At 45.9% G+C, this 27435-nt stretch overlaps 1 pseudogene across 1 annotated transcript; it reads left to right on the top strand.

Annotated features, from left to right (window-relative positions):
* Nucleotides 1–9390: 9390 nt before the first annotated feature.
* On the top strand, nt 9391–10705 carry LOC307066083 (4-hydroxybenzoate polyprenyltransferase, mitochondrial-like; annotated as a pseudogene). Its single transcript has 2 exons — nt 9391–9772; nt 9984–10705. The product of its transcript is annotated as a 4-hydroxybenzoate polyprenyltransferase, mitochondrial-like (transcript).
* Nucleotides 10706–27435: the final 16730 nt, after the last annotated feature.

Here is a 27435-nt window from a genome sequence, read left to right as displayed (position 1 = left end):
ACAAATAACATATAAGGGAATCCCCATAAGGTTAACAGCTGATCTTTCAGTAGAAACTCTGCAAGCCAGAAGGGAGTGGCAGGACATATTTAAAGTGATGAAAGGGAAAAACCTACAACCAAGATTACTCTACCCAGCAAGGATCTCATTCAGATTCGATGGAGAAATTAAAACCTTTACAGACAAGCAAAAGCTAAGAGAATTCAGCACCACCAAACCAGCTTTACAACAAATGCTAAAGGAACTTCTCTAGGCAGGAAACACAAGAGAAGGAAAAGACCTACAACAACAAACCCAAAACAATTAAGAAAATGGTAATAAGAACATACATATCGATAATTACCTTAAATGTAAATGGATTAAATGCTCCAACCAAAAGACATAAACTGGCTGAATGGATACAAAAACAAGACCCATATATTTCTCTATAAGAGACCCACTTCAGACCTAGGGACACATACAGACTGAAAGTGAGGGGATGGAAAAAGATATTCCATGCAAATGGAAATCAAAAGAAAGCTGGAGTAGCAATTCTCATATCAGACAAAATAGACTTTAAAATAAAGACTATTACAAGAGATAAAGAAGGACACTACATAATGATCAAGGGATCAATCCAAGAAGAAGATATAACAATTGTAAATATTTATGCAGTCAACATTGGAGCACTTCAATACATAAGGCAAATGCTAACAGCCATAAAAGGGGAAATCGACAGTAACACAATCATAGTTGGGGACTTTAACACCCCACTTTCACGAATGGACAGATCATCCAAAATGAAAATAAATAAGGAAACACAAGCTTTACATGATACATTAAACAAGATGGACTTAATTGATATTTATAGGACATTCCATCCAAAAACAACAGAATACACTTTCTTCTCAAGTGCTCATGGAACATTCTCCGGGATAGATAATATCTTGGGTCACAAATCAAGCCTTGATAAATTTAAGAAAATTAAAATCGTATCAAGTATCTTTTCCGACCACAACGCTATGAGATTAGATAATAATTACAGGAAAAAATCTGTAAAAAATACAAACACATGGAGGCTAAACAATACACTACTTAATAACCAAGAGATCACTGAAGAAATCAAAGAGGAAATCAAAAAATACCTAGAGACAAATGACAATGAAAACATGACGACCCAAAACCTATCAGATGCAGCAAAAGCAGTTCTAAGAGGGAAGTTTATAGCAATACAGTTCTACCTTAAGGAACAAGAAACATCTCAAATAAACAACCTAAACTTACACTTAAAGCAATGAGAAGAACAAAAAAAAAAAACCCCAAAGTTAGCAGAAGGAAAGAAATCATAAAGATCAGATCAGAAATAAATGAAAAAGAAATGAAGGAAACAATAGCAAAGATCAATAAAACTCAAAGCTGGTTCTTTGAGAAGATAAACAAAATTGATAAACCATTAGCCAGACTCTTCAAGAAAAAAAGGGAGAAGACTCAAATCAATAGAATTAGAAATGAAAAAGGAGTAACAACTGACACTGCAGAAATACAAAGGATCCTGCTAGATTTCACTACAAGCAACTATATGCCAATAAAATGGACAACCTGGAAGAAATGGACAAATTCTTAGAAAAGCACAACCTTCCGAGACTCAACCAGGAAGAAACAGAAAATATAAACAGACCAATCACAAGCACTGAAACTGAGACTGTGATTAAAAATCTTCCAACAAACAAAAGCCCAGGACCAGATGGCTTCACAGGCGAATTAAACATATAGAGAAGAGCTAACACCTATCCTTCTCAAACTCTTCCAAAATATAGCAGAGGGAGGAACACTCCCAAATTCATTCTACGAGGCCACCATCACCCTGATACCAAAACAAGACAAAGATGTCACAAAGAAAGAAAACTACAGGCCAATATCACTGATGAACATAGATGCAAAAATCCTCAATAAAACAGTAGCAAACAGGATCCAACAGCACATTAAAAGGATCACACACCATGATCAAGTGGGGTTTATCCCAGGAATGCAAGGATTCTTCAATATATGCAAATCAATAAATGTGATACACCATATTAACAAATTGAAGAATAAAAACCATATGATCATCTCAGTAGATGCAGAAAAAGCTTTTGACAAAATTCAACACCCATTTATGATAAAAACCCTCCAGCAAGTAGGCATAGAGGGAACTTATCTCAACATAATAAAGGCCATATATGACAAACCCACAGCCAACATCATCCTCAATGGTGAAAAACTGAAACCATTTCCACTAAGATCAGGAACAAGACAAGGTTGCCCACTCTCACCACTATTATTCAACATAGTTTTGGAAGTTTTAGCCACAGCAATCAGAGTAGAAAAAGAAATAAAAGGAATCCAAATTGGAAAAGAAGAAGTAAAGCTGTCACTGTTTGCAGATGACATGATACTATATAGAGAGAATCCTAAAGATGCTACCAGAAAACTACTAGAGCTAATCAGTGAATTTGGTAAAGTAGCAGGATACAAAATTAACACACAGAAATCTCTTGCATTCCTAAACGCTAGTGATGAAAAATCTGAAAGAGAAATTAAGGAAACACCCACATTTACCACTGCAACAAAAAGAATAAAATACCTAAAAATAAACCTACCTAAGGAGACAAAAGACCTGTATGCAGAAAACTATGACACTTATGAAAGAAATTAAAGATGATACATTTAATTTGTAAAAATGACTATACTACCCAAAGCAATCTACAGATTCAATGCAATCCCTATCAAACTACCAATGGCATTTTTCACAGAACTAGAACAAAAAATTTCACAATTTGTATGGAAACACAAAAGATCCCATATAGTCAAAGGAATCTTGAGAAACAAAAACGGAGCTGGAGGAATCAGGCTCCCAGACATCAGACTATACTACAAAGCTACAGTAATCAAGACAGTATGGTACTGGCACAAAAACAGAAATATAGATCAATGGATAGAAAGCCCAGAGATAAACCCACGCACATATGGTCACCTTATTTTTGATAAAGGAAGCAAGGATATACAATGGAGAAAAGATAGCCTCTTCAATAAGTGGTGCTGGGAAAACTGGACAGCTACATGTAAAAGAATGAATTTAGAACACTCTCTAACACCATACTCAAAAATAAACTCAAAATGGATTAAAGACCTAAATGTAAGGCCAGACACTATAAAACTCTTAGAGGAAAACATAGGCAGAACACTCTGTGACATAAATCACAGCAAGATCCTTTTTGACCCACCTCCTAGAGAAATGGAAATAAAAACAAAAATAAACAAATGGGACCTAATGAAACTTCAAAGCTTTTTCACAGCAAAGGAAACCAATAACAAGATGAAAACCTCAGAATGGGAGAAAATATTTGCAAATGAAGCAACTGACAAAGGATTAACCTCTGAAATATACAAGCAACTCATGCAGCTCAATATCAAAAAAAAAAAAACAACCCAATCCAAAAATGGGCAGAAGACCTAAACAGACATTTCTCCAAAGAAGATATACAGACTGCCAACAAACATGTGAAAGGATGCTCAACATCACTAATCATTAGAGAAATGCAAATCAAAACTATAATGAGGTATCACCTCACACTGGTCAGAATGGCCATCATCAAAAAATCTACAAACAATAAATGCTGGAGAGGGTGTGAAGAAAAGAGAACCCTCTTGCACTGTTGGTGGGAATGTAAATTGATACAGCTACTATGGAGAACAGTATGGAGGTTCCTCAAAAAACTAAAAACAGAACTACCATATGACCCAGCAATTCCAACACTGGGCATATACCCTGAGAAAACCATAATTCAAAAAGAGTCATGTACCACAATGTTCACTGCAGCTCTATTTACAATAGCCAGGACATGGAAGCAACCTAAGTGTCCATCCACAGATGAATGGATAAAGAAGATGTGGCACATATATACAATGGAATATTACTCAGCCATAAAAAGAAATGAAATTGAGTTATCTGTAGTGAGGTGGATGGACCTAGAGTCTGTCATACAGAGTGAAAAAAACAAATACCGTATTCTAACACATATATATGGAATCTGAAAAAAAAAAAAAAAAAAGGGTGATCAAGAACCTAGGGGCAGGACAGGAATAAAGACGCAGACATAGAGAATGGACCTGAAGACCGGGGAGGGGTAAGGGTAAGCTGGGACGAAGTGACAGAGTGGCATGGACTTATATACACCACCAAATGTAAAACAGATAGCTAGTGGGAAGCAGTCGCATAGCACAGGGAGATCAGCTCAGTGCTTTTTGACCACCTGGAAGGGTGGGATAGAGAGTGTGGGAGGGAGACGCAAGAGGGAGAAGATATGGGGATATATGTATATCTGTATAGCTGATTCACTTTGTTATAAAGCAGAAACTAACACACCATTTTAAAGCAATTATACTCCAATAAAGATGTTAAAAAAATATATATATATATATAAAATATCACTTATATGTGGAATCTAAAAAAAATAATAATAATACAAATGAACTTATTTCCAAAACAGAGACTCACAGACATGGAAAACAATCTAATGGTTACCAAAGGGGAAAGGGAGGTGGTGTGGGGGATAAATTAGGAGGCTGGGATTAACATATACACACTGCTATACATAAAGCAGAGTGCTTGCTTCGGCAACACATATACTAAAATTGGAACGATACAGAGAAGATTAGCATGGCACCTGCACAAAGACCCACAAATTCAGGAAGTGTTCCATATTTTTGTTCAGAAAACGTAATGAAGATGAAGATTCACCAAACAAGCTCTATACGTTGGTTACCTATGTTCCTGTCACCACTTTGAAAAATCTACAGTTAATGTGGATGAGCACTAACTGCTGCTGTCAAATAAAGTTATAGAACTGCAAAAAAAAAAATAATTAAAATAAAATAAAATAACCAACAAGGACTTACTGTATAGCACAGGGAGCTATACTCAATATTTTGTAATAACCTATACGGGAAGAGAATCTGAAGAAATATAGATATAGATATATAGATATATAGATATATAATCACTGTGCTGTACAACTGAAACTAACATGATACTGTATCACTAAATCAACTACACTTCAATTTTTTAAAAAACAACCAGAACAACAAAAAAGTCTTAGGAGCTCTGTGCCAGAAATGGGGATGAGGATCAAATATTTATTTCTTATTACAAATCACAGTTTCACAGTTGTCAACCAAGAAATAGTGCAGGAGGCTGCAAATAAGAAACGAGTTTACTGGGCGTCGTAAGAATTGCAATTCAGGAGACACAGATTCAAGTAAAACCAAAAGAGTGTTTCCAGGAAGAGTCATGGCTTACAGAGGCAAAAAGCCACAAAGTTAAAAGTTGCCTGGCAAGAACTGTGATCAACTCTGACACAAGTTGGAAAACATTTGTCCTTAAGGAATCACAAGTTATTTTAGGGTCGGGTCCAATAAGTAGACAGGCTATCATGAGTTATTTTAGGGTAAGGGTCTGATAAGTATCTTGAGTTTCTGGCAGATGTTCTGAAAGACTCCATTAGGACAGTAAGTGGTCAAAAGGTCAGATTCCATACAGGTTGAGATGTGTATAAGCCACACTTCCTTAATGGCCTCCAGGCTCTCTTAGCAATGGCAACTCCATTTTGCTTTTCCTTTCACACGGTCCACCCCTTGGTCTTCAAACATGAATCCTTTATAACAAAACAATCTTGGGCTTCCCTGGTGGCGCAGTGGTTGAGAGTCCGCCTGCCGGTGCAGGGGACACGGGTTCGAGCTCTGGTCCGGGAGGATCCCACATGCCGCGGAGCGGCTGGGCCCGTGAGCCATGGCTGCTGAGCCTGCGTGTCTGGAGCCTGTGCTCCGCAACGGGAGAGGCCACAACAGTGGGAGGCCCGCGTACCACAAAAAAAAAAAAAAAAAAAAAAAAACAATCTTAAAAATCAAAAGATACTGGCACATTACTAGAATTCCATTTAGTTTTTTTTTTTTTTTTTTTTTTTTTGCGGTACGCGGGCCTCCCACTGTTGTGGCCTCTCCCGTTGAGGAGCACAGGCTCCAGACGCGCAGGCTCAGCAGCCATGGCTCACGGGCCCAGCCGCTCCGCGGCATATGGGATCTTCCCGGACCGGGGCACGAACCCGTGTCCCCTGCATCGGCAGGTGGACTCTCAACCACTGCGCCACCAGGGAAGCCCCCATTTAGTTATTAATAAGTATCCAGTCCACCAGCATTTCATATGAAAATGTCTACCACAGTGAGGTTGAAACCGAGGGCAGTCAAGAGTTTGATCCCTTAAACACTAACTTGCTTACTAACATCCCATAACCTGCCCTCACCAATCAAGCTTGTCTTAATTGTTCCTGCAAATTGTATACCCTCCAAGCTTCACATAGCTTAGACACATAGCTTATGGTAAGACTCTTTTAACCACCCCCAACAGATAACACCTGTGACACAAGGGTCACTATAGTAACGGTTACTTAGCTTGTTTTTCAGGAACATGGAGTTAGTCTTGCCAAGTTCAAACTGACTGGCACCATGGACCCTCCAGCTGGGCCTGCACAAGTCCAATGGATAACTTTTTTTATGTCAGGGCCAAAATCTCTACCCTCGGATCATGCTACCACCACCATTTTCTGAACATGCACCCCTGAAGAAGCATGTAACTCAGATATGCCTGTACAGAGCAGCCAGTACTTCACCTTTTTCCTGCCTCTAATCAGCTGGAAAGTCAGCTGATAGCTTTCTGGGAGTTCCCTTGTACATAACTTGTTGCTTTTCCCCTGCTGCTTTTAAGATTCTCTGTCTTTAATTTTTGCCATTTTAATTACAGTGTGTCTTGATGTGATTCTCTTTGGGTTGATTCTGTTTGGGACTCTCTGTGCTTCTTGGACCTGAATGTCTGTGTCCTCTCCCAGGTTAGGGAAGTTTTAGTTACTCTATCTTCAAACACATTCTCGGTCCCTTTCTCTCTCTCTTCTCCTGGGATCTCTATCATGTGAATTTTAGTATGCTTGATGTGGTCCCAAATTCTCAAACTGTCCTCATTTCTTTTTACTTTTCCTTTTTTCTGTTCAGCTTCAGTGATTTCCATTACTATCTTCCAGCTCACTGATCTGTTCCTCTGTCATCTAATCTACTTTTGATTCCTTCTAGTGTATTTTTTTTTTTTTTTTTTTTTTTCCGGTACGCGGGCCTCTCACTGTTGTGGCCTCTCCCGTTGCGGAGCACAGGCTCCGGATGCGCAGGCTCCGGATGCGCAGGCTCAGCGGCCATGGCTCACGGGCCCAGCCGCTCCGCGGCATATGGGATCCTCCCGGACCGGGGCACGAACCCATATCCCCTGCATTGGCAGGCGGACTCTCAACCACTGCGCCACCAGGGAGGCCCCCCTTCTAGTGTATTTTTTATTTCAGTTATTGTATTCTTTAGCTCTGTTTGGATCTTCTTTATAAATATAAGGGCTCTTTGTTTAACTCTTTGTTAAACTTTTCACTGTTTTCATCCATTCATCTCTCGAGTTCTTTGATCATCTTTATGATCCTTACCTTGAACTTTTTTTTTTTTTTTGGCTGCATTGGGTCTTCGTTGCTGCATGCGGGCTTTCTCTAGTTGCAGCGAGCGGGGGCTACTCTTCTTTGCAGTGTGTGGCCTTTTTTTTAGTTCTTCTTCTGGGGTTTTATCCTGTTCCTTTGTTTAGAACATGTTCCTCTTGTGACATCATTTTGCCTAATTTTGCTGTTTTTATTTCTGTGTATCTGGTAGATTGGTATTATTTCCTGACCTTGGAGATGTGGCCTTTTGTAGGAGATGTCCTAAGTCTCCCAGCAGCACACTCCCCTCTGGTCACCAGAGTTACGTGCTCTAGGGGTTATGCCCTAGAGTTACGCCCTCTATGTCCATGAGGGCTGCGTGGGTCCTTCTGTTGTAGTGGGTTGACTATGTGGGTGGTCTGGTAGGCAGGGCTGGCCCCTGGTCCAGTTGGTTGCCAGGCCCTCCTTGTACAGAGACTGCCAGCCATGGTTCCCGGGGCTGGAGCACAGGCAGCTGGCGGTGGAAGCCTGGGGGAGGGGGGTCCCAGGGCTACTGCTGGCCCACTGGTGGGCAGAATGGGGTTCTAGGGTGAGTAGCTGTGGGGCTGGGGCTCCCAGGTCCATTGTCAGCCTGCTGGCAGTTAGGGTCAGTTCCCGACATGGCTGGCTGCAGGTTCCGCGATGTCCCAAAGCTGGACTTGGCCCACTGGTGAGTGGGGCTGGAAACTGGAGTGGCTGGCTGAGCAGTGCAAGGTGTCTCAGAGCTGGTGTTGGCTTGCTGGTGGGCACAGCTGGGGCCCAAGGAACCCTGGGGCTGGTGTGTTAGCTGGGTCCTGACAAGGCCAGCTGCAGAGCTGCAGTGATCCTGGGGCTGGTGCCCACCCACCAGTGGGTGAAACCAAGTCCTGGGGCCAGTACCAGCCCACCAGCATACAGAGTCAGGTCCTGGGATCCCAGAGCTGGTGTTGGCCCACTGGTGGGTGGGGCTGAGGCCCAGGGGGTCCTGGGGCTAGCACTGGATCGCTGGTGGGTGGATCCAGGTCCCAGGGTCTCTGGCTGCAGGCCCCTGGGGGTCCCTGAGTTTGAACCCAATTTTCATTGTATGTGTGAGGAGATTTTCCCCACACCAAACAACTCAATTCTGAGGCCATCTACCTGGATATATAAGCAGCTTTCGGCAGGAAAGAGCTCTAGGCAGTAAAGAGCTCTCCGCAGGCAGCCCCTTTTGTCTTGTCACTTTAGCTAAGCTATATTCTAACTAACCTTAAGCCAGGCACCCCCATGCTCTACACATCTCCAGCCCAAGCACACCTTTCCTTTTTTTTTTTTAATAAATTTATTTATTTTTGGCTGCGTTGCATCTTCATTGCTGCACGTGGGATTTATCTAGTTGTGTTGCGCAGGAGCTACTCTTTGTTGCGGTGCACGGGCTTCTCATTGCAGTGGCTTCTCTTGCAGAGCACGGGCTCTAGGCACGCGGGCTCAGTAGTTGTGGTGCATGGGCTAAGTTGCTCCGCGGCATGTGGGATCTTCCCAGACCAGGGCTGGAACCCGTGTCCTCTGAATTAGCAGGCGGATTCTTAACCACTGCGCCACCAACTTTCCTAACTTTTGATCACACAATACCGTGCCTAACCTGTTGGTTCTTTCCATAGATCAAAGAAGTAGAAAGGAAGAATAAATAATTAACAGATGACCAGATCTCCTCCCTAGCTTCCCCTTCAGTAATCTCTCAAACAAACTGTGTGAACAAGATAGCATCTAAAGAAAGGTCGACAAGCCTGCATGCAGTGGGAGATGGTGACAAGTCTGATCCCCTATTTCAAAGAGTAACTGAGACCACCTCCCCTTTTCCCTTTAAAAACTTCCATGGCCGATGCTGGGCGCGGGAGGCGTGGGGCTCGCGGGCCAGGACGCAGGCGTGGCTATGCGGCTCACACGGCTGCTCCCTGGCCTTGGCACACGCGGCCCGCGAGTCCCACAGGGGAGACCGGCGGCCCTCGGCGGGGCTGGGGGCGGACGGGCATCGGCTGAGCCTGTCGGCGGCGGGGATCGTGAATTCAGCGCCCCACCGTCTGCAGCCCCACCTGTGCCTCATGCGGTTGGACTAGCCCATCGGAACCTGGCTGCGGTACCTGCCATGTACGTGGAGCACTGCTTTGGCAGCCCAACCAGGTTGCTTTCCGGATTGGTACGTTATCCCTCTTTGGCACTGGAGCTGTTCTGCTGCGTGGAGCAGGCTGTACTATTAATGACATGTGGGACTGGGACTAGGACTATGATAAAGGTTACAAGAGGGCTTCCCTGGTGGCGCAGTGGTTGAGGGTCCGCCTGCCGATGCAGGGGACAAGGGTTCATGTCCCGGTCCAGGAAGATCCCACATGCCGCGGAGCGGCTGGGCCCGTGAGCCATGGCCGCTGAGCCTGCGCGTCCGGAGCCTGTGCTCCGCAACGGGAGAGGCCACAACAGTGAGAGGCCCGCATACTGCAAAAAAAAAAAAGTTACAAGAACAGCAAGTCACCCAATAGCTGCTGGAGACATTTCAACTTTTCAATCCTTTGTTTTTCTCGGGGGACAGCTGAACTTGGCACTAGGGTTCTTCTGTGTCTGAATTACTACAGTATATAGCTCTTGGAGCAGCATCCCTACTTCTTGTCATCACCTACCTGCTAATGAAGAGAATTACATACTGGCCTCAATTAGCCTTAGGGTTGACTTTTAACTGGGGAGCATTACTTGGATGATCTGCTATCAAGGGCTCCTGTGATCCATCTGTTTGCCTCCCTCCTTATTTTTCTGGAATTATGTGGACTCATATACGATACTATCTATGCTCGTCAGGACAAGACAGATGATGCTCTGATTGTGCTGAAGTCCACGGCAGAGCTGTTCCGTGAAGATACCAAGCAGTGGCTCGGTGGCTTCAGTGTGGCAATGCTGGGGGCGCTGAGCCTGGTGGGAGTGAACAAACTGTGCCCTACTACACTGCTCTGGCTGCTGCAGCAGGAGCCCATCTGGCTCACCAGATTTACACTCTGGACATCCACAGACCTGAGGATTGTTGGGATAAATTCACCTCCAACAGAACAATAGGACTAATAGTTTTTTTAGGGATTGTCCTTGGGAATTTATGGAAAGAAAAGGAGACAGATGAAACAAAGAAAAATATAGATAATAGAATGGAAAATTAGCAAATTAAGTTTATCTGGGGATTTTTAAAATAAACTTTTACAAAACACTCTCAGGTCTTATTACCACATAACTGGATCTGAATAACAGTCTTACAATATGTTAATGAATTACAAACCAGTAGATGAAGTTTTAGAGCATTTTTGCCTGGATTTTAGTTCAAGTATGTACTAGTCGAATTCTTACCGTCACAGAAACCAGGAACTCTTCAGGATTTGCCATCACCTGGAGTATTTTTAAGTTAATGCATGCTTCTCATAATAATTCTCATCTGCAGTTACAGGAATTATGTGAGTTTTGGCACTTTAGGAAAAAACCTAATGTGTGTCTCATCTAAATGAAGGTCTCTGTATGAAAATGGACTCTCTTTTTAGGGGAAAATAAAAGTTGCTACAGAAAGTTTGGGCTTATTGTTCTTTGTGTTGACCTTTACTTACTGCCAAAAGCTGTAATTCAGGAAACCATTCTATTTTTTATATTTTAAGAGAATTTAAATCAGTAAATAAAGATTTTTACCTATTATACCTGTTAAACAAAACAAAACAACAAACTTCTATGGCCAAGCATAACCTTCAGTGTTAGATTTGGGACACGAGCCTGCCTTCTCCCCAGAATGCTAGCTTTCTGATTAGGAACATTAGGAAAAGGAACATTTTCCATTTCTCCTAACACTTGCCTCTTGAGTACTGATTTTCAAGCAGTGAGCAGCTGGACCCGAGTTTGGTAGCAGAGGTAGCCTCAGATTCTGCATTTTAAGGGTTCAGTCCTACCAGACAGCACCCCGACTCATTTCACACTCCAGTCACAGGTCCACTTTGTTACCTGTGCTTCTGACCAACCAGCTCTAAATCAGAGGTTCCCACGATCCCCTCCTTGGGTTCAATTAATTTGCTACAGTGGCTCTCAGAACTCCAGAAACTCATTTTTACTCACTGGATTTATTATATAAGAATATAAGTCAGGTGGAACAGAACAGTAGTCAGTTGAGAGCCCAGAAATAAACCCACACACCTACAGTCAATTAATCTGCAACAAAGGAGACAAGAATACATAATGGAGAAAAGACAGTCTCTTCAGCAAGTGGCGTTGGAAAAGCTGGACAGCTACATGTAAATCAATGCAGTTAGAACACTCCCTCACATCATACACAAAAATAAACTCGAAATGGCTTAAAGACTTAAATGTAAGACTGGATACTATAAAACATCTAGAAAAGAACATAGGCAAAACATTTTCTGACATAAATCGTAGCAACGTTTTCTTAGGTCTCTCAAGGCAATAGAAATAAAAGCAAAAATAAACAAATGGGACCTGGTTAAACTTACAAGCTTTTGTACAGCAAAGGAAACTATAAACAAAATGAAAAGACAACCCACAGAATGGGAGAAAATATTTACAAATGATGCGATCGAAAAGGGCTTAATTTCCAAAATATACAAACAGCTCATACAGTTCATACAGCTCAATATCAAAAACAAACAACCCGGGCTTCCCTGGTGGTGCAGTGGTTGAGAATCTGCCTGCTAATGCAGGGGACACGGGTTCGAGCCCTGGTCTGGGAAGATCCCACATGCGGCAGAGCAACCAAGCCCGTGAGCCACAACTACTGAGCCTGCGTGTCTGGAGCCTGTGCTCCGCAACAAGAGGCCACGATAGTGAGAGTCCCGCACATCGCGATGAAGAGTGGCCCCCGCTTGCCACAGCTAGAGAAAGCCCTCACACAGAAACGAAGACCCAACACAGTCAAAAGTAAATAAAGTAATTAAAAACAAAAACCCAACAACCCAGTCAAAAAATGGACAGAAGACCTAAATAGACATTTCTCCAAAGGAGATTTACATATCGCCAACAGGCACGTGAAAAGATGCTCAACATCACTAATTATTAGAGAAATGCAAATCAAAACTACAATGAGGGGATTCCCTGGTGGCGCAGTGGTTGAGAGTCCACCTACCGATGCAGGGGACACGGGTTCGGGCCCTGGTCCAGGAGGATCCGACATGCCGTGGAGCAACTAAGCCTGTGAGCCACAGCTACTGAGCCTGCGCTCTAGAGCCCGTGAGCCACAACTACTGAGCCCGTGTGCCACAACTATTGAAGCCCACATGCCTAGAGCCCGTGCTCCACAACGGGAGAGGCCACGGCAGTGAGAAGCCCGTTCCCCACAACAAGGAGTGGCCCCCGCTCGCCACAACTAGAGGAAGCCCGTGCCTAGCAACAAAGACCCAACTCAGTCAAAAATAAATAAATAAATAAATAAATAAATTTATTTATTTAAAAAAAAAACCTACAATGAGGTACCACCTCACGTGGGTCAGAATGGCCATTCATCAAAAAGTCTACAAATAACAAATGCTGGAGAGGGTGTAGAGAAAAGGGAACCCTCCTACACTGTTGGTGGGAATGTAAATTGGTGCAGCCACTGTGGAGAACAGTATGGAGATTCCTCAAAAAACTAAAACTGTAGTTGCCATATGATCCAGCAATCTCACTCCTGGGCATATATGCAGAGAAAACTATAGTTCAAAAAGATACATGCACTCCAATGTTCATTGCAGCACTATTTACAATAGCCAAGACATGAAAACAACCTAAATGTCCACTGACAGATGAATGGATAAAGAAGATGTGGTACATATATACAATGGAATATTACTCAGCCATAAAAAGAAACGAAACTGAGCTATTTGTAATGAGGTGGATAGACCTAGAGTCTGTCATACAGAGTGAAGTAAGTCAGAAAGAGAAAGATAAATACCGTATGCTAACACATATATATGGAATTTAAGAAGAAAAAAAACTGTCATGAAGAACCTAGGGGTAAAACAGGAATAAAGACACAGACCTACTAGAGAATGGACTTGAGTATGGGGAGGGGGAAGGGTAAGTTGTGACAAAGTGAAAGAGAGGCATGGACATATATACACTACCAAACGTAAGGTAGATAGCTAGTGGGAAGCAGCCGCATAGCACAGGGAGATCAGCTCGGTGCTTTGTGACCACCTGGAGGGGTGGGATAGGGAGGGTGGGAGGGAGACGCAAGAGGGAGGGGATATGGGAACATATGTATATGTATAACTGATTCACTTTGTTATAAAGCAGAAACTAACACACCATTGTTAAACAATTATACTCCAATAAAAAAAAACTGTGGTACATATATACAATGGAATATTACTCAGCCATAAAAAAGAATGAAATAATGCCATTTGCAGCAATGTAGATGGACCTAGAGATTACTTTCTGAAGTCAGTCAGAAAGAGAAAGACAAATACCAGATGATATCACTTATACGTGAAATCTAAAATATGACACAAATGAACTTATCTACTAAACAGAAGCAGAATCACAGACACAGAGGACAGGCTTGTGGTTGCCAACGGGGTGGGGGGAGGGATGGACTGGGAGTTTGGGATTAGCAGATGCAAACCATTATATAGAGAATACATAAACAAGGTCCTACTGCATAGCACAGGGAACTATATTCAATATCCTGTGACAAACCATAATAAAGAAGAATATGAACAAGAATTTGTGTATATGTATATACACATGTATAACAGAATCACTTGGCCATACAGTAGAAATAAACACATCAGTGTAAATCAACTATACTTCAATAAAATAAATTTTTTAAAAAAGAATATAACTCAGGGGACTTTTCTGGTGGCACAGTGGTTAAGAATCCGCCTGCCGGGCTTCCCTGGTGATGCATTGGTTAAGAATCCGTCTGCCAACGCAGGGGACACAGGTTCGAGCCCTGGTCCAGGTAGATCCCACATGCTGCGGAGCAACTAAGCCCGTGTGCCACAACTACTGAGCCTGCGCACCACAACTACTGAAGCCCACGTGCCTAGAGCCCGTGCTCCACAACAAGAGAAGCCACCGCAATGAGAAACCTGCGCACTGCAATGAAGAGTAGCCCCCGCTCGCTGCAACTAGAGAAAGCCCACATGCAGCAACGAACACCCAATCAGCCAAAAATAAATAAATAAATGAATGAATGAATGAATGAATATAACTCAGGAACAGCCAGATGGAAGAGATGCACAGGGCAAGGTATGGGGAAGGGCACGGAGTATACACGCTCTCTCCAGGTGTACGACTCCCCATGAATCGCCACGTGTTCACCAGCCTAGAAGCTCTCCAAATCCCGTCCTTTTGGGGTATTATGGGTGCTTCGTTACATAGGCATGATTGATTCAACTTCCCTGGAGGTCAGATCCCTCTAATCACATGACTGGCTTCTCCAGCAACCAGCTCCCAAAAGATGAGTTCCAAAAGTCACCTCATTAACATAAAAAAAGACACCTTTATGACTCTCATCACTTCAGAAATTCTAAAGTCTTAGGAGCTCTGTGCTAGAAATCGGGATGAAGAGCAAATATTTGTTTCTTATTATCAGTCACAATATCACAAATGGGTTTATTATTTTCATGGCCATAGTGACCCAAATGACCCCTTCATTTCCAACCCTGAAGAGGCCCAATTTGACCCTGAGTCCAGAGAATTCTTTTCACGGGGCACTCCCCCTTGTTACAGGGTGGCAGGACTACATTTTTTTGGAGCTGCTGAAACCATTCAAAAGGCACTGGAGGGCGCTGACATGGTTGCTAGACATGGAGGAGATTCCCACCCAGAAGCCCAGATACTTCAGACTTGTGAAAATTAATTCGGGGAAACCTCACTAAAATGGAGCCAAGAGGCCAGAAGAGGGAGCTCTCCCCCACATACCACTCCACCATCAACACAGACCTTGACAGGAAGACCCTTTCTTGGCATCTCCCACAGGAAGTGACAGCACCACCTCCAGTAGGAGGAAGATTTTCTCCTCGCCTGGCAGCAACTCAGCCAATGAGAGACTGTCACCACTCAACCATGAAAAGCCCCTATACTTCAAACTCCCAGTTTCCCCCAATGGACTGTGGTTTATAACAGCCCCTCCCAACTTCCCCTTCTCTAGGAAAGAGGTTCCTCTCCTTTGTTTTACTGGACTTCCATGTGGTTTGCCATAGTTGCATGTCCCAAATCGCAATTCTCTGCTGTTCTCGAATAAACCAATTTTGCTAGGCTGTTTTACTGTTTTAGGTTACAGACTCACGGCCCACTACTCCAGTTGCCCTGGAAGGGTCTCCCTTGAACAAATTTCCCTCAACAAAAAAGATTCCCCACTCCCTCTTCAACAAACCCCCAACTTAGACAATAAGTTGCCTCTTATGGGAATACTTATGGGACTACTTAGGGAAGCCTCTACTGGGAGTTCCAAAAACTCAGGGGTCCTGGCCACTTGACCTCTGGGTAGCCAGTCTCAACTCCAGGCCCTGAAACCTGCATTCTCCAGCTACAGCCTCCCTCTGCTGTCCACCTTCCTGCCACACAGACACCTTCTGACCCCGAGCCTGTCCCCGATACTCCCTCTGCCTGCTTCCCTAACCTCCAGGACTGGCAGCCACCTAAGCCCCTACCCTAGAAAACTGGCAGCTCCCTGAGGCTCGTCCCAACTCCTGAGGACAATAACCCTTATACCACTCTGGTGGTCCATTTGGGACAATAAAAATTTAGTCCTTTTTGGCCCTATTAGGCTCTGGGGCCAAGTCACTGTCATTCAAGACAATTCCTCTAAATTCCCTAAAAGGAAGTCCTTTGCCTATAAATCAATCAAAGGTGTAAAAACCCATTTGGGGCTTCCCTGGTGGCACAGTGGTTGAGTCTGCCTGCCGATGCAGAGGACACAGGTTCGGGCCCTGGTCCGGGAGGATCCCACATGCCGTGGAGCAACTAAGCCCGTGAGCCATGGCCCGAGCCTGCACTCTAGAGCCCGTGAGCCACAACTACTGAGCCCGTGTGCCACAACTATCAAAGCCCACATGCCTAGAGCCCGTGCTCCACAACGGGAGAGGCCACGGCAGTGAGAAGCCCGTTCCCCACAACAAGGAGTGGCCCCCGCTCGCCACAAGTAGAGGAAGCCCGCGCCTAACAACAAAGACCCAACTCAGCCAAAAATAAATAAATAAATAAATAAATAAATTTATTTAAAAAAAAAACTACAATGAGGTACCACCTTACGTGGGTCAGGATGGCCATCGTCAAAAAGTCTACAAATAACAAACACTGGAGAGGGTGTAGAGAAAAGGGAACCCTCCTACACTGTTGGTGGGAATGTAAATTGGTGCAGCCACTATGGAGAACAGTATGGAGGTTCCTCAAAAAACTAAAACTATAGTTGCCATATGATCCAGCAATCTCACTCCTGGGCATATATCCAGAGAAAACCATACTTCAAAAAGATACATGCACCCCAATGTTCATTGCAGCACTATTTACAATAGCCAAGACATGGAAACAACCTAAATGTCCATTGACAGATGAACGGATAAAGAAGTGTGGTACATATATACAATGGAATATTACTCAGCCATAAAAAAGAATGAAATAATGCCATTTGCAGCAATGTAGATGGACCTAGAGATTACTTTCTGAAGTCAGTCAGAAAGAGAAAGACAAATACCAGATGATATCACTTATACGTGAAATCTAAAATATGACACAAATGAACTTATCTACTAAACAGAAGCAGAATCACAGACACAGAGGACAGGCTTGTGGTTGCCAACGGGTGGGGGGAGGGATGGACTGGGAGTTTGGGATTAGCAGATGCAAACCATTATATAGAGAATACATAAACAAGGTCCTACTGCATAGCACAGGGAACTATATTCAATATCCTGTGACAAACCATAATAAAGAAGAATATGAACAAGAATTTGTGTATATGTATATACACATGTATAACAGAATCACTTGGCTATACAGTAAAATAAACACATCATTGTAAATCAACTATACTTTAATAAAATATATTTTTTTAAAAAAGAATATAACTCAGGGGACTTCTCTGGTGGCACAGTGGTTAAGAATCCGCCTGCTGGGCTTCCCTGGTGGTGCAGTGGTTAAGAATCTGTCTGCCAATGCAGGGGACACATGTTCGAGCCCTGGTCCAGGTAGATCCCACATGCTGCAGAGCAACTAAGCCCGTGCGCCACAACTACTGAGGCTGTGCGCCACAGCTACTGAAGCCCACACACCTAGAGCCCGTGCTCCAAAACAAGAGAAGCCACTGCAATGAGAAACCTGCGCACTGCAATGAAGAGTAGCCCCCGCTCGCCACAACTAGAGAAAGCCCACATGCAGCAACGAACACCCAATGCAGCCAAAAATAAATAAATAAATGAACGAGTGAATGAATGAATATAACTCAGGAACAGCCAGATGGAAGAGATGCACAGGGCAAGGTATGGGGAAGGGCACGGAGTATACACGCTCTCTCCAGGTCTACCACTCCCCCTGAATCTCCACGTGTTCACCAGCCCAGAAGCTCTCCAAACCCCGTCCTTTTGGGGTTTTATGGGTGCTTCGTTACATAGGCATGATTGATTCAACCTCCCTGGAGGTCAGATCCCTCTAATCACATGATTGGCTTCTCCAGCAACCAGCTCCCAAAAGGTGAGTTTCAAAAGTCGCCTCATTAACATAAAAAAGACACCTTTATGACTCTCATCACTTCAGAAATTCTAAGAGTCTTAGGAGCTCTGTGCTAGAAATCGGGATGAAGAGCAAATATTTGTTTCTTATTATCAGTCACAATATCACAAATGGGTTTATTATTTTCATGGCCATAGTGACCCAAATGACCCCTTCATTTCCAGCCCTGAAGAGGCCCAACTTGACCCTGAGTCCAGAGAATTCTTTTCACGGGGCACTCCCCCTTGTTACAGGGTGGCAGGACTACATTTTTTTGGAGCTGCTGAAACCATTCAAAAGGCACTGGAGGGCGCTGACATGGTTGCTAGACATGGAGGAGATTCCCACCCAGAAGCCCAGATACTTCAGACTTGTGAAAATTAATTCGGGGAAACCTCACTAAAATGGAGCCAAGAGGCCAGAAGAGGGAGCTCTCCCCCACATACCACTCCACCATCAACACAGACCTTGACAGGAAGACCCTTTCTTGGCATCTCCCACAGGAAGTGACAGCACCACCTCCAGTAGGAGGAAGATTTTCTCCTTGCCTGGCAGCAACTCAGCTAATGAGAGACTGTCACCACTCAACCATGAAAAGCCCCTATACTTCAAACTCCCAGTTTCCCCCAATGGACTGTGGTTTATAACAGCCCCTCCCAACTTCCCCTTCTCTAGGAAAGAGGTTCCTCTCCTTTGTTTTACTGGACTTCCATGTGGTTTGCCATAGTTGCATGTCCCAAATCGCAATTCTCTGCTGTTCTCGAATAAACCAATTTTGCTAGGCTGTTTTACTGTTTTAGGTTACAGACTCACGGCCCACTACTCCAGTTGCCCTGGAAGGGTCTCCCTTGAACAAATTTCCCTCAACAAAAAAGATTCCCCACTCCCTCTTCAACAAACCCCCAACTTAGACAATAAGTTGCCTCTTATGGGAATACTTATGGGACTACTTAGGGAAGTCTCTACTGGGAGTTCCAAAAACTCAGGGGTCCTGGCCACTTGACCTCTGGGTAGCCAGTCTCAACTCCAGGCCCTGAAACCTGCATTCTCCAGCTACAGCCTCCCTCTGCTGTCCACCTTCCTGCCACACAGACACCTTCTGACCCCGAGCCTGTCCCCGATACTCCCTCTGCCTGCTTCCCTAACCTCCAGGACTGGCAGCCACCTAAGCCCCTACCCTAGAAAACTGGCAGCTCTCTGAGGCTCGTCCCAACTCCTGAGGACAATAACCCTTATACCACTCTGGTGGTCCATTTGGGACAATAAAAATTTAGTCCTTTTTGGCCCTATTAGGCTCTAGGGCCCAAGGCACTGTCATTCAAGGCAATTCCTCTAAATTCCCTAAAAGGAAGTCCTTTGCCTATAAATCAATCAAAGGTGTAAAAACCCATCCGGGGCTTCCCTGGTGGCACAGTGGTTGAGAGTCCCCCTGCCGATGCAGGGGACGCGGGTTCGTGCCCCGGTCCGGGAAGATCGCACATGCCAATGAGCGGCTGGGCCTGTGAGCCATGGCCGCTGAGGCTGCACGTCCAGAGCCTGTGCTCCGCAACGGGAGAGGCCACAACAGTGAGAGGCTCGCGTACCGCAAAAAAAAAAAAAAAAAAAAAAAAAAAAAAAAAACATTCGGATGTAACTACTGGGACCATTTATCTCAAACAGCTAGCTACCTCTGGTGGTGCCCCCCTGGTTCTTTCTTTGCCTATTGCAGGCATGGATCCATAGACACAACACCATGCCCCATGGACTAAGCCCAAGCTCTTGGCTTTTCTGGTAGGACTCGCCAATTGGACACCAGTGACTCTTTCTCCGGGTCAAGATGGTAAACATTCCCCAATACTGATTTAAACAGGGCACTGAAGGCCCGTGTCCTATCATTAAAGATATGCTTGAGGGACTTCCCTGGTGGTCCAGTGGCTAAGACTCCGAGCTCCCAATGCAGGGGGTCTGGGTTCGATCCCTGGTCAGGGAACTAGATCCCACATGCAGCAACTAAGAATTAGCATGCTGCAACTAAGGATCCTGCACGCTGCAATGAAGATCCTGCATGCCTCAACTAAGACCCAACACAGCCAAATAAACAAATATTTTAAAATAAATACATAGGACATCGCTGGTAGCGCAGTGGTTAAGAATCCGCCTGCCAATGCAGGCCACACGGGTTCGATCCCTGGTCTGAGAAGATCCCACGTGCCGTGGAGCAACTAAGCCCGTGTGCCACAACTACTGAAGCCCGTGCTCTTACAGCCCGTGCTCTGCAACAAGAGAAGCCACTGCAATGAGAAGCCCACGCACCGCAAGGAAGAGCAGCCCCTGCTCGCCGCAACTAGAGAAAGCCCGCATGCAGCAATGAAGACCCAACGCAGCCAAAAATAAAAATAAATTTAAAATACATACATAAATAAAGATATGCTTCAGCTGAGAGTCATTAGGCCCACAGTCTCCTTTGCAATAGCCCCATGTGGCTGGTACTTAAGCCAGCCACTAATGATGGCGCCGCACCATAGACAATGGAAACCTCAATGCTCAGGTTCTCCCTGATTAAGGCTTCAACTCCTAACATCATAGAACTCATTGAGGACATACAACAGGTCCAGGAAGCATCCTACTCACCAGTTCTATTCTGTTCCCATTATGGAGACGGGGACATGTTCCCCGGGAGACCCACCACTCCCTCGGGCAGATTGATCTCTTCGGCCGCTGCCCCCTCCTGCCGACACACTCATCACTGCTGACACGCGGGACCCCTCTGCTCGACCCCCGCCCGGGGTTCCTCCTCAAACAGGCCTTTGCTGACTACATTTGTCTTGTGCCCTTTGCATCACTAGATATTATTGACTCTGACCCGGGCACCCACTTTGCTGGCCTCACCAAGCACGAGAACAGCGTATTTTTTTTCTTTTTTGGCCGTGCTGAGCCATGCCGAGCAGTTTTGCGGATCTTAGTTCCCCGACCAGGGACTGAATCTGGGCCAGCAGTGAAGCACCGAGCCCTAACCACTGGACTGCCAGGGAATTCCCAGAATGGCCTCCTTAAAGAGCCTCTCCTTACTTTGCTGTCAAGCAAGTGGTCCCTGAAATGGATCCAGCTAGGACCCTACCTTGCTTGATTCTCACCCCCTGGGCCTTCTGATCCCACATAACAGTTACTATGCACCCCCCACCCCGAAGTGCCACTTTCGATCATCTCTGGCGACCCTCAAGCTTTCACCCCCCAAGACAGTGTCCTTTTTATTCTCTCCTCTGACTCCACCCCCCCCTTCCACTATGGTTTTTCCATCATTGCATCATTTGCTTCACGCTGGTGACCTGATCGAGGGCAGGTAGTCCAATGTGACCCCTCATCAGTGCGTGTCCCCCAGGCCAGAAGCCCAGCAAGTTAGTGCGAAATCATTTCTTCTAAAGCCCTGACAATGGAGGGGTCACCTCCATGCTGGTCGCCCTCCCTGTTTATAGAGGCTGCAAGGGCTGGCAGATGAAATGAGATCTCCTACTAATTCACAGGAAGTAGAACTCACTGCCTGAGGACCAGTCCCTGGTACAGTTTGGGCGTCTGAAAGAGGGAAAGAAACTCTCTGCTCGGTAGATTTGAGCCCAACTTGGAGACGAGAATATGGTGAGAAAGCTACAAGTCATGGCCGTACCCCCATGCTAGAGGCCGTAACCCACAACCCACAGCTTTCTCCCCAAGCATCACCACTCAGCGGTTCATCAATATACAAATAGCTCAGCCACGGAACCTCCACCCTGCCCGCCCAAGCTCATCAAGCATCAGTGGCTGTGACTATTCTTACGACTTTGCACTGGCCTGGGTGATGGGATTACTGGTAGACCCCTCGGGCCAACCATCATGCAGATCCAATGCTGGAACAAACCACTCCCATTTGCAATTGCACCACCAGGTGGAGAAGCAGGGAGTGTTGGAGAGCCCTACTGAGAAGGGCTCAGGCCACTATGCCACCCAGCCTGGGGCAAGGGATGGAATCCCTTTATAGGCAACTGGTCCTCTGGAAGCAGTGTGTGAATGACGCTCGCCTCCGGATTCCTATACATGGAACATTGCTACCAGCTGGCCCTGCTATTGCCTGTACATAAAACCCCTCTGGGGCTTCCCTGGTGGCGCAGCGGTGGAGAGTCCGCCTGCCGATGCAGGGGACACGGGTTCGTGCCCCGGTCCGGGAGGATCCCACATGCCGCGGAGCGGCTGGGCCCGTGGGCCATGGCCGCTGAGCCTGCGCGTCCGGAGCCTGTGCTCCGCAACGGGAGAGGCCGCGGCAGTGAGGGGCCCGCGTACCACAAAAAAAAAAAAAAAAAAAAAAAAAACCCCTCTGGTTATGGGGATTGTGATCTCATGGTTTCTCCTTTGCCCTCACGGATTGGTCCCAGGAAATAGCATTCCTAAGATCCTCTCTAGCCTGGAATATAAATGTGCGGAGGATCTTCATGTGCTTTGGATGAGCTCCTTGGGAGATGAAAGGGCAGCTGCCTATGCCATGGCCGAATGTGCCCCTGAAGACCCCGGGGAGCCCTTCACAGTTTGAGTCACCAGGAGCAGTAGCAGATAGGCAGCTCAGTCCTCAGGGAAACCTCCGAGTCACATCAGGGCAGCCTATGACCAGCCCATGACCAGTACCCCAACCGACAGCCACATGGGAGGGTCGCCCACTGCCGGGGTGACCGCCTCTCCACAGCACCTCACCTCTGAGACGGACTCATCGCTGGAGAGGACACCATCTCAGACGACACGGCCCCAGCCCAAGTTTGCCGCTGGAGATGCCTATACCTCTTGCACCAGAGATGACACCCCAGGGACACACCACCACGTCAGAGACCTCATCACTTCACTTGCCCAGGTGTTGAAATATTACCCAAATCTTCGAACAGGTTCCCAGAGTCCCTGAGATCACTGACCTATTTTCATGGCTGGACGCTTTAAGTTTGGGACAATAGCTATGAACAACATTGCAGACTGTATGTTATTATAGGATTTGTACATTTAGGATTTAGAGGTGTACTTCGTTGGTTACAATGTGCCCTCCCCCTGACTTCTAACTTATCTGCTACCCAGGCTGTTGGTGTCCTTTTACCACTGACTCTGATGCCTCAGCATCACAGGGTGGATTGTAGTGGAATGCCAGACAGTGAGGTGTTTTGTTTTGTTTTAATCTTTTGGCCTCACTGTGAGGCATGTGGGATCTTAGTTCCCCAACCAGGGATCGAACTCAAGCCCCCCTGTGTTGGCAGCGTGGAGTCTTAACCACAGGACTGCCAGTGAAGTCCCTGTTTGGTTGGGGTTTTTGTTTGTTTGTTTGTTTGTTTGCGGTACGCGGGCCTCTCACTGCTGTGGCCTCTCCCGTTGTGGAGCACAGGTTCCGGACATGCAGGCCCAGCAGCCATGGCTCACGGGCCCAGCCACTCCACAGCATGTGGGATCTTCCCGGACCGGGGCACGAACCCGTGTCCCCTGCATCGGCAGGCGGACTCTCAACTACTGCGCCACAAGGGAAGCCCGGGTTTTTTAAATTTTAAAGCAAGTGCCTGATAAACTCTTGATTGCTGAGACATCCACTTCAAAGACAACTACGTCACATAAACACGTTGCCAGTCGCACAACGAGGTAGAGTCAGCCCACCCCCACGTGATGCTGCCGCAGCTGGGCTGAAGACCCGCTGTGAGAACCTCGTTCGTGATTAAAAGCACTGCTTTGTGGCATAAGCAGAGGAACGGCTCCTGCCTCATAAAGCCCACAGTCTAGTCTAGTAAACAGGTGAATCCAGTGGAGCATAATTAGTTTCTAGCAGAGGGGAATACAAGGCTTGTGAGACCTCGGAGGTGTAAGCATCTAACTCTGGTTGAGGCAAAGGAGGCCTGAGACAAATTGGAGGTGCCACAGAATGCCAAGTTGTTTACTGAGGCCACTTAGCCTGCTGGTCGCCTGTCCTTGATTTCTTTCGATCACACAGATTGAGCAGGACCCCCGGCAGCGGTCCATCTATTCTGCCCCAGCGCTTCCAGGCCCTCCTAACCAACTTCATCACTCTGCGGGCCAGGACCCAGCTGCCCGCCCCGCCCTGCCACCATCACGGTAACTGCATCCTCCTGGCAGCGTCTTGTAGCAGCGTCTCCTACCGCCCAGGCTGGCCTAAAGAGGGCACCGGGGGTGAACTTCTCAGCCAGGCTGGTGCCCCTCCCTCCAGCACATTCCGTCCTACTCTGGTGCGCCTTCCGGGCCTTCCCGTGGAAGCCAGCCACTGGGCATCCTGCTTTACACAGCACGGCCACCCTACCACGCCCGCTTCTCTCAGCCTTAAATCCCTTCTTCCACCGTCTGACCTGGTCATTCTGGCATCTGGCCCTCATTTAGTGGGGTCCAGGGCTGGTTTCTGGCTTCTAGGAGCCATCCAGGTAGCAAGTGGGCAACCATCCCTGGGGGACCCAGCTAGGGTGTTAAATCCTGTGTCCTGGGAGAGGGATCCCAAATCAATAATCTCTCCCTTATCTGATTTTATGTTCTGACCCCACTTGATCCAGGGCTCACCTGGCCTTGCTGGCGAGGTCCTGCAGCTCCCTTGGGACACAGTTTCTTTCCTCTCTTATCAGAGCCAGCACACCTCCAGGAGTGGAGGTGGGGCCTAGCTGAGGAGCCTGTGGCCCTGCAGGGCCCTGACCCTGGCCTGGCAGACCCGCCTAGGTTGAACGTTTAACCTTTGGAGCCTGGCTGCTCTACGACTACACCCTGGACCCTGTGCTCAGCTTTCTCACCAGGGAACTGCGGAGGTTGGGCGGCTCTTTCTGTGCTCCCAAGGAGGCTCTCTGGCCTTCACACCTAGCTTTTAATTAGCTATGAATCACTCTCAGCTTTTCCTTTTCTTTTTCTGAAGCCTGAATTGTGCTTAGCAACAGCTACGCCGTTTCACCAGCCTTACAGTTTCTCCCTCCACCCCCCATATTTCACCAACTCCTGACATATGGAAAACCCACTAGTGAATTCTCTCCCACCAGACTACCATCCCAGTTTGTCAGGGGTGGAAGTTCGAACAATTTCATTGTTACCTTGTGCCGCGGGCGGTGCCGCCCCTACCGAGGGGGAAGGGGTCCTCACGGCCACAGCCGGCAGAGAGCGGTCCAACTCCAGAATCCCGTCCGAGCGCCTGCTTTCTGGAGTCCACCCACTCCTGGTACCAAGAGTCACAATTCGAGCTTCTGGGGAGCAGACTCTGAGATGAAGGTCAGCACCAGGAAGTGTATCAGGGAGCGCTTCCAGGATCAACACCTAGGAAGGGAAGGGATGGACCTTTAAAACCCGGCTGACCAATCAGGGATGTGGGCCGCCCAGAAAGGCAGCGTGACCTTGGTCAGGATGATTCTCTGCAGCTGAGGAAATTGCCAGAGAGGACTGACAGCTGAGGGCTGTTTGTGGGCAACATTCCCTGCAGCTGGGGTGTCGGTTAGCGCTGGAGAGGGTCTGGGCAGCTCATCACCGTGTCCACTAGCTGTGGGTACAGATGTCGGCTGATAAGTGACTGGTGAATGATTTGACACTCTCCAGATGTGAATGATGACCATCCTCTTCTGATCCGTCCAGACATTTCAGTTAAATAGGAAGCTAGGTCATCTGTGGACAGAGAAGGTTGGCCATATGCCCTAACTGTGCCTAAGGAAGAACAGGAACACTGTATGGGCTAAGTGAAGTAAGTCAGAAAGAGAAAGACAAATACCATATGCTATCACTTATATGTGGAATCTAAAATATGACACAAACGAACCTATCTATGAAACAGAAACAGAATCACAGACATAGAGAATAGACTGGTGGTTGCCAAGGGGGAGGAGGGTGGGGAGGGATGGAGTGAGAGTTTAGGGTTAGCAGGTGCAAACTATTATATATAGGATGGATAAACAACAAGGTCCTACTGGATAGCACAGGGAACTATATTCAATATCCTGTAATAAACCATAATGGAAAAGAATATATATATATGTATAACTGAATCACTCTGCTGTACAGCAGAAATTAACACAACATTGTAAATCAACTATACTTCAATTTAAAAAATTTAAAATAAATAAATAGTAAAAAAGAAAAAAAGAATACTGTACGGGGCAGCCTCAGCAGAGCCCATTAAGCACACCCTGCCCTACAGAGGGTCTGTTTGCAAACTGAGAGACTCCCAATTAATCATGGAATTTTTAAACTATACTTTTCAGTGTAACGCCTAACTGGAAACCACTTGGGTATGCAAATCTACTTTTTCAACTGCAATATTTTATGAAATTTAAATACAGATCAAGTATTCCTGGTGAAAATTTAGCATCTTAATTGAGATGTGCTGTAAGTGCAAATTACACACTGGACTTCAAAGACCTAGTATGAGAAAAAGAATGTAAAATATACCATTAATAATTTTAAAACATGTTGAAATGATAATAATTGGATATACTGAGTTAAATAAAATATATAAATAAAATGAATTCAACCTATTTCTTTTAATTTGTTTTAGAAAGGCTATGAGATCATCTAAAATCACCCATTTGGCTCACATTACATTTCTAAGTCAGAAGCCAGGCACAGACTTGCAGTTTTCACATGGGCCACGAGGTGGCGATCTTATCCAGGGATTGTGGTTTTCAGACTCCAGGGGGAGGGTTGGCAAAATGGTTGGCAGAGGTGAAGGCAGGTCTTGCTAGTGAGTGAAAAAGTAACTTAACCAGGCTTGTGTTTGCTACTGCATTTTTATACGCATCACATCCCACATTCGTTTGCATGTAAATGGTTTTGATGTAGATACAAAATGCTTGTACTTTCCTCTCCAAGTTTGAGGGGTTCCCCCCGCCAAACCTGCAGTGTTCCTTAAAACACTGGGCTTTAAATAATATTTTAAACACTTAAGTGACCTCACTCCTCTGCCCAATGCTTCTCTCTCATTTTTCTTTTCTCCTTTTCACATGTTCATTCTCCAAACCAGGTTCCGCTATCTGGGGGCTTTCTTCCATGTCCTTAGTAATTAAATTGTACGTGTAACCTTAATTTCAACATATTATAACCCACTATCAGAACACCTAAAATTCCACCAGGAAGAGAAAGATATTAGGAAGAATACTGAAAGGGAAATGCAGCAGGGAGGCCCATGCCATTCCTTCCCTGATGCCCAGTTAGTGTGGACTACCAGCTGCCTTTCCAAAGACCAGCCTTGTAGAAACTCCAGAGGGAAAGA

Source organism: Hyperoodon ampullatus (genome assembly GCF_949752795.1).
Source record: "Hyperoodon ampullatus genome assembly, chromosome: 18".
NCBI lineage: Eukaryota > Metazoa > Chordata > Mammalia > Artiodactyla > Ziphiidae > Hyperoodon > Hyperoodon ampullatus.
The sequence above is the reverse complement of the archived record's forward strand: the minus strand, read 5'-3'. Positions and strand labels throughout refer to the sequence as shown.